The following is an 8,465-nucleotide window of genomic DNA, read 5'->3' as shown; positions in this document are numbered from 1 at the left end:
CGGATTCGTCTTGCGACTACCGACGGCGATGCTGAGAATTTTGACGACTGTCTCGCTGCTGTTACTTCTACGTTCCCTGACGCGGCAGACTTTCAGCGAGAACAACGCAATGATAATACCATCGATCCGTTTTTACAACCTACAAGAAAATGCACCCTGAAGAAGACTGTATACCTCATTTTCATATTTACTACAAGTATGCAAATGTAATTCTTGCAAGTTTAGTATATGTTCGATTACTTGTACTCGTCTTAATGCAGTGCTTTTTGCTGTAATGGTTTGTTCACAAATCCACAGTAAAGCGTAATTTTGGGGTGAAAAATGTCAGGCAACGTATTGGCATGTACTTGTAAGTGAAAAAGACAAGTATACTTTACGTAGGTATTTCTGTACACCCATTTGAGCTTTCATTAAGCCTGAAGTCCTCCGGCTTAAGTAAAAGCATGTCATAAATGTCCCAAGCACTGTTTATTGGACCTTCTAACGGTATTTCGATGCATCCAGTCTGCCGAGAGAAGACCGCTGGAGTGGGTTGCTTGGGTGAGAGCGAGCAGGGCACCTGGAAAAGTAAAGCCAATTATTTATCTTGACTCATGCAACAGGTTGGCACATAGGCAAATTTGCCTATGTTCCCACAGATAAGAAAGGTTCAGCATTCCGGTCATACGAGATAATTAATAAATCTTATTGAAAAATATGTGGTTTCATGCAATGCCTATGTTTCAAGGGAACATGGATTACTGTGGGAGAATAAGCTGTCATAATTAGCAGGCGATTGAAGCAAGTGTTATAGGAAAAAGATGGACACATCGTTTGATTTACAATAATTATTAGTATTGAAGCAACAGAATACAAACATGAAATACCTTTAAAAACAACACCGACAGGTTGAGATAATAAATTATTCAGAAACTAAACCCTTCTGCCAGCAAAATACCGTAGTGTACTGGCTTTGACATTGCGCTGCTCAGGCAGAGAGCATGGGATTGAATCCCAGCCACAATGGCTGCATTTAGATGGCAGGGAAATGCCAAAACCCCTATGTAAGGTCTATTGGGTACACGTTAAAGGAGACTAGGGATCCCGCCAACTTGAAGTTATAAAAACCGGGGTAAATTTTGAGATAAGCAAACTCACAAAAGTAGAAGGCCCTGGTCATGCGAAGACCATATAAAGCCTTTTAAGGTAGGTGCCAGCAGCCGCAAAATTTCTTGCAAAAGCGAAATATAGCAGAAGCGGTATTTTTCTGTAGATCACTTTTGCAAGGTATTTTACAATTTGACACCTGACATGCTGGGCATCTACGGGCAACAGCAATTCTGGCACAGATCATAGCAAATACTGTTGCACCTAGGTATACATAGACACATAGGTATAGGTACAGTCACCGACTGACTTTCCGGACTCCGAAAATTCGGACATGATTACTCGGTCTGCTTCACGGCACCGCCATTCTCCCCATGGACCATAATGCATAACAACTTCCGAAAGTTCGGACGCCTTGCAACCTCTCATCTGATTTTTCGGACACTCCTTGAGCCAACTTGATCGAGAGCACCATGCACCGACTCTGACCGTTGCATGGTTCTACTTGCTGAACGCCATTTTTGTTTTGAACGGAGCCTCCTTGCTGCCCCACGAAGTGGCGCTACTGCAAATCGCTGCTCACCATCCATCGTTTCTGCCTGGTTTGTAGCTACAGCAGTTCCGGTCTCAGCTTAGTATGCCATGTCAAGACAATCCAGCAGGTGATTTGTTTGTTTCTTCGTGCACGACGCTGCGAGTAGGCCAGGTTTTTGTTTGTGCAACTGATGTCGGCGTGACGATGTTTGATGAAGCAAGATGGGCCAATTCATTTCACTAATATCTAGAATAGCTACCTGTAAGCACCATCTACTTTTCAACAACATTTGCAAAGCAAAAAACCTCATCCTGAAAAGTCTGCACATGAAGACATCAGTAGCATCATCAGTGTGGGGCCTCAAGATAATTCGGCATGCCAAGAAATTACTGACAGCACGAGTGCAAGCATGCCAACAGGAAATCAGTGGCTGAATAATGCACCTTCTACCAATTGGTAGACAGTACATTTTCGCAAAGCCCTAACTACAGCAGATCATTGTTCAGGAGTTCCCGAATGCACAACTCTATGCCATTTTCACGCCGACTCTAGGGAAGCACCTCTGCACAGTTGCAAGAAAAAAAGCTAGATGCCCCAAGAGAAATGAGCCCACTCAAGCCACGGAAGTTATGTTTACCTTGTCTTCCTACAACTACTGAAAACCTAGGACTGCTGTTTTGCACAAGGGAACAAACGTCAACATTGGTGCCTCGCCCAACACAAGTGGTCTGCGCCGTAGAAGGTACCATCAGTCAGCCCACAGATGAGGCCCACATCAGTGCTGTCAGTGTGCTGTACAAATTGCAGAAGCACAGCCTACAAGCTTGTCTGCCTTAGTGTGATCGCACCAATGAACTAAAACCAACGAATCAAGTTTGTTTCGTGCCGAGAACAGTTGCCTCATGCTGGATTTTCCTACAATTCTTTCTAAGCACAGATAATGCTTGGTTTGTTGTGTAGGCATGTAAATAATGAAAAGGCCTGCATCACTATCTCTGAAAAAAATCATGTAACAAAGCACGTACAGTACACAGGTGCAGTGTCTATCACATACCATTTCGTGCAGTAGAGGCTACATCGGATAAACCAGCCAATGTATAAATGACTGGCAGCGTGACCAAGCAAACTTGATGCGTGGGTCAGTTAGCAATGGTAGTGCACTGCTCTCGGCGCACATGCACCTATGTTTGAAAGCTGCTTGATCGTGACAAAATATAAAGACAAAAGCGCTGGAGAGATATCTGAGGCTTTTCTTATATGTATGACGAGGAACCTAGCACTAGCTCCCCAAGCAGAGAATTACTAGACAGTGATACTGCTTCTTATCATTGTAAAACAAGTGTCACGCTCACCATGTGATGCATCCTTTTCGTTTCTGTGCGAACAGCATGTATTCAGATCTATTCTCCCCCTTTCACCTTTTGCACAATATCACTGTGCGAGCAATAATACTGAACTGTTAGTAGCAGTCTGTCATGTTGCCTCCTTTCTTTCCTTGTGAATTGTGTGCTAAATAAGGCTTTTTTTGGTGAAAGAGTGTTAGTTTAACGCATAAACTAGCGCCATGGCACTTTGCAATAAAGGAGTTATAATTATCCAAAAATATGTCCATGCAGAACAGTGTCAAAAGAACACCTTAAAGAAAGAACATGAGCGTATCTATCATCAAGACCAATCCTTGACTTTTTTCCTTAACATAATTTTCAATACCGATATTGAAGTACAAGCTCACCATATTATATCACCTTGTAAATAAAGCAAGGCACAATGGTGCCCAACTGTCGCAGGACCAACTTGGATGTGGAGATCAGCGCAGATCAGCAACATAGCATGGTCTGTTTACACTTCTTCTCCAGGTCCAGCAATACCTATAGCAGCTATAAAACAAGTGAGCTTAGAATCAGAAGCGAAACAACACAAAAAGTGACACTGAACAAAGCAACTTTCGTTGAGCATAAATAGCATCGAAATGCTGAGATTATTCCCATAAGTCACTTCACTTTGAGCAACAAAGCATCCAATTTAAGAAAGATTATATGTGTGAGCTATCTATGTGAGAAAGATTAATCAAACGCCCTCTATTTGCCATACCCCTCCCTTTATGCATGGATGTCTTCCTGACTGAGTGAGCTGGGCTGATCCCAAGTATAGTGTGATTAAAGGTTGTCACTTGGTGGGCTAATCCCGATACCATTGCATGACTTGTACAATAATTTTAATGTGTATTGTAATGCTGGCCATCCTGCAGGCACTGCAACATTATAGCACCCATAAGGCTAATGGTATTACCTGATAAGGTTAACTAATAAGTGTCCCCAGAAGCATAACTCGGCATGTATACTCGGAGGCCATTATTATAAGAGAAGCAATAGCAGAGGTGAAGCTTTATCCTGTGCCATATGCAAAATGGCCGAGCACGCCCAGCTTTTTGGTTACATTCTCACTTGTGACCACTGCAACAGGCTGACTGACATGCGTAACCAGCAGTTTGTAGGACCACATTTTCATAACCTGCAACTTTTTTTACATCTGAAGAGATCAGCCTCAAGCTCCATGATGCGCTGCACTCGAGAAGCATTATAAACTGGCAACATTTAAATGCTATGCTGCATGGTTTGTTGCATGCTTTAGGAATTTACTTATTTATTATACACATAGCTCATAGGCTCCAGTTGGAGTATTGCATGAGGTGGCAAGAAAACAAATTCTGAACTAACAAGGAGAACATTCAACAAAACAAGTCAGACCAAAGAAGAAAAAATAACATACTCTCATAATAGGACTATGTATCTGGCAGCTAGCTTATAAAAAAGACAATTAGGAATGTTTTACTACTGGTAGCGCTTTGGAATGTTTTACTACTGGTAGCGCTTTAGGGGATGGAATGTAGAATTCCAAGCTTCATACACATTTAAGCCACCTTTCGTGGCTTTTTGTTTTGAAGTCCTATTCTCTGTACTATTATAGAAATGAATACCCCCCTCCAAAATTAAACGAAGAAAAACATGTAATGCACGGTAATGTAACACAATAATGTAATGCACAACAGTGAATACTTAGAAAAATGTAATTAGGAACATGGAGTCTATGTGGGCACAGATGTTAGAAGTCTACATGAAAGCATAATAATAAAGGTGGGCAAAGCATTTATGCTTTTGTCGGGCAACCTGCAGCAAGACATACAGGTAAAAGGATATGCATGCCTCACAACACAGTCCCTAAAAATATCTGTCACAATACAGCGAGTAGGTATATCATGCATATCTACAATAGCCCCTAATTATATTTAACTCAGAGGGGGCTACCTATGTAACTTGATCAAACTGAAGGTGGGCCAAATTCTAAATATACGATTCAAGTAGACAGAAAATGGACATATGAAAATGCATCTACAGCAAAAGTGCTGTACATTATGTCATACCTGCCAACCTGTGAACATAATATTTTGTAAAAATGCTGCAGACACTAAATTCTTTGTTGGGGACATAGCACACATTATTTTAAAGCTTGCTCTCAGCACCCCCATTGTTGCATACCCACACACATTATTAATAAAGGGAAAATCGCATATCTACCCGCTCGTAGCAATTGCTACAAAAGAAACCCGTACGGATTCCTCGAAAGGAAAGCCTCACATTTGAAAAAAAGAAACCGTCCAGGTCTGGGACTCAAACCCGGGACCACCGCCTTTCCGGGACAGCCGCTTTACCATTTAAGATAACCAGGCGGCTAGCAGATGGCCCAGCGAAGTCGAATTTGTCGACAACATGAAGCAAAGGCAAGGGTCTGACGTAATAGTTCTGCGGAAACGCGCAAGGTGTAGAGAAGTAATGAATAAAGGGGAAAAAAATATTACGTCAAACCCTTGCCTTTGCTTCGTGTTGTCAACTAATTCGACTTCGCCCTGCCATGTGCTAGCCACCTGGTTATCTCAGATGGTAGAGTGGCTGCCTCGGAAAGGCGGTAGTCCCGGGTTCGAGTCCCGGACCAGGACGAATTTTTCTTCAACTGTGCGGCTTTCCTTTTGAGGAACACATACGGGTTTCCTTTGTAGCAAATGGTACGAGCGGGTGGATGTCTGATTTTCCCTTTATTAATTACTTCTCTCCACCTCGTGCGTTTGCGCAGAACTATTATGTCACACACACATTATCAACCATTATTTAACTTGTCGTGCAGCACAAAAAGCAGCAGCGAACTTGAAACCAGTAACTGACAACATTGTTTTTTTTAGATTACAGAGCTTTACGCTGCTTCAGGAATTTATCTGACCAAACTTCCCAAAAGCAAGTGCCCCTCTGATGTTCTCGTTAGATATATTGCATCGTTAATAATAAAGCAGTACAAGTACCATTACAATTAATTTTTTACATGCATTTTAACAATGTCATGCCATCAATCTCTCAACAGCTTCAAAACATCTTAACCAACACAACTTCATTGTCTTTCTAAAGTGACATTCATAAAATTGTAAAATGAGCCCACATTTGTAAACCCACGCAAAATTCAGGAGAGTTTCCAAACATGGATGATACCAACAAAATCTGCAGCTGATGTAAGTGGCAGCAACTGCTTTGCACGCACCTTGTCACAGCATGCACATCAGGTACTTTTCCGTGCTGTTGAGGCTGCAGAAGTGCCGCAGGTGCATATGTGGAGGTGCCTCTGGTTCACAAAATCTTGCCATCCCTAAAAAATAATAAATGCTTAATTTATTGTAATCCCTGCTGAAACTGCAAACTTGTGATATAAAAAGATCACGTCAAATTTTGAAAAAAGTCTCATGCAACCAGTTACATGAAGCTGCAACTGGTTGTGCAAATATCTGATTGTAACATCACAGGCGGTTAAATAACGCGTAAATCGAACTGTAGCAAACATGAATCTACTATGAAAAGGTTTACACAAACGTACAGCTGTATAACGTGAAATGTGAATTGTACTATCAAAAAATTCCGTAGAACATGAAAAGCGTTCCAAAACCTAATTTGTTTATGCGGCGCAACAAAGCACTGCTCCCAAAGGACGATGCGCTCAAAATTACAACAGACCACCTCTTTTTCTGGAGAGACAATACAGAAAAGAGAAAGATTTTTCGATCAAAAAGAAACATTGCTTATGTAATTTCGGCTTCTCTGCAAGATCGGAACCCTTCACAAGTACACGAAAACACACAGGACACTAATACACGTCATGTGACGACACTCTATAAACAGAAGAATTTCCATACAAGCTAAAAATCTGGCCATGCGTCGACGAAGGAATCGGGTGCTATCTCGCGCAGCTGTTAGCTGTGAAGACGACACATCGACGTACTACTTCTAGAAATGCCTATACCATTTCTCAATGAAAAATAATGTACACAAACAGTAACTTTCTTTGCTTGAATTTTTGTGCCCATTTATATCAAAGAACCACCCGCACTAGCGTGCTTCATAGGTGAAAGTAAATAAACCACAGATAGAGCTGTTGGTAACATGAATACGTTTTAGGGCAATTTCCATGGAACTTTTTGCTAAATGTGCACTGCGGCATGAAGAACAACCATTTGAAAAGCACATTTATAATTCTTGCTGCTTTACAAATCCGGATTCGGTTGTTGTACGGATCTTGCGATACGTACAACAGCGCACACTTCACGAACCATAGACAGGAAGAATGCGCGCAGGCGCCGGACTTACCTTTCTCGGCGTACTCGGAAAACGCTCCTTCTAGTGTCACAGGTGCCGCGGCATCGACTGCACCAACGGTTCTTCCGGCGCACGCACTGTTGAATTGCGGCTCAACTACAGGATGTAAGAGCACAACTTTCACCAAATTCTTCCGTACAGTGCGATACGATGCGACAGTGCCAGAGGAGGAGATCCTTTTCATGAGCCCGGAACAAAGGAAGCGCGAAGGGTCATATCTTCGACATCGGCGCACCACACGAAGGATACTGCAGGCTACATTACGCGGTCCCAGGGGTTTTGTGATTCTCAATGCATACAAAATGCACCAGAATTTCTCTCGGCACAGCGTACACACGATTAAACAACTACATCGGACGGCGTCAATACACAGCAAGCACTCACATGTAGCGACAACTGCAGACGGCAAAATAATATCACCTGTAACTTTACCGGCGCTACCTGTGGTGCCATCTGTAGGCCGCCACCGAAAGCGACCGGGCTTTCGGTGACCTCATGGATGGTGACGGCGTTGTATTTCGATGTTATGCGAGTCGTACAGCGTCTTGTACGACGTGTTTCAGCAACGTTGCTTTTAATAGAGAGGACAGCAATCTGCGTATACGTGGTATAAACGTCTCACCCACTTGAAAACACAACAGGAAATTTTCAGTCTGTCGTATTTTGGGACGTTGTGACTGTCGTTCTGTCCTCTGTAGTGTGACGTCCTGTAGTCGAAAATTCTGTAGTTCCTGATCAATATTTGATTAAAAATTGACAGAGACCACTTTAAGGATATGTAAAATTATTATTACGAAAAAAATTAAAAAAAAGAAGTAGAGAAAAAAATGCTTTCGCCTAGGATTCGAACTTCAGATCTACCGGTCCCGAGACAAGCGTCTTACCACTGCACCACGCCGAACATTTTTTTTTTCTTTATTACATGGAAAAGAAAACTGAAGGTGTATTACAAAGTGGACACGACTACACACTTAAAACTCAGGCAAACACACACATGCATCCAACAAGAGCATCCAGTCTGGCGGAGGTTCCTGCGCAGCGTAGACACTTCTTACATAAGCAGCACTTTCGCGAAAGAGGGACGTTGTAGATCGCGGGCTTTCGGCATGGCGGTCACACAGTCTACTTCTCCATAGGCTATGTAAACCAAGTAC

The 8,465-nt window shown here is 42.4% G+C and overlaps 1 long non-coding RNA gene across 1 annotated transcript; it reads right to left on the bottom strand.

Annotated features, from left to right (window-relative positions):
- Positions 1-449: 449 nt before the first annotated feature.
- On the bottom strand, positions 450-7,726 carry LOC142588990 (uncharacterized). The gene is made up of 4 exons (XR_012829765.1): positions 7,303-7,726; positions 6,206-6,310; positions 3,354-3,498; positions 450-559 (listed from the first exon to the last, which is right to left on the bottom strand). It is a non-coding gene; the product is annotated as an uncharacterized LOC142588990 (long non-coding RNA).
- Between the last annotated feature and the right edge of the window lie 739 nt (positions 7,727-8,465).

Source organism: Dermacentor variabilis, chromosome 7 (genome assembly GCF_050947875.1).
Source record: "Dermacentor variabilis isolate Ectoservices chromosome 7, ASM5094787v1, whole genome shotgun sequence".
Taxonomy (NCBI): Eukaryota; Metazoa; Arthropoda; class Arachnida; order Ixodida; family Ixodidae; genus Dermacentor; species Dermacentor variabilis.
The sequence above is the reverse complement of the archived record's forward strand: the minus strand, read 5'-3'. Positions and strand labels throughout refer to the sequence as shown.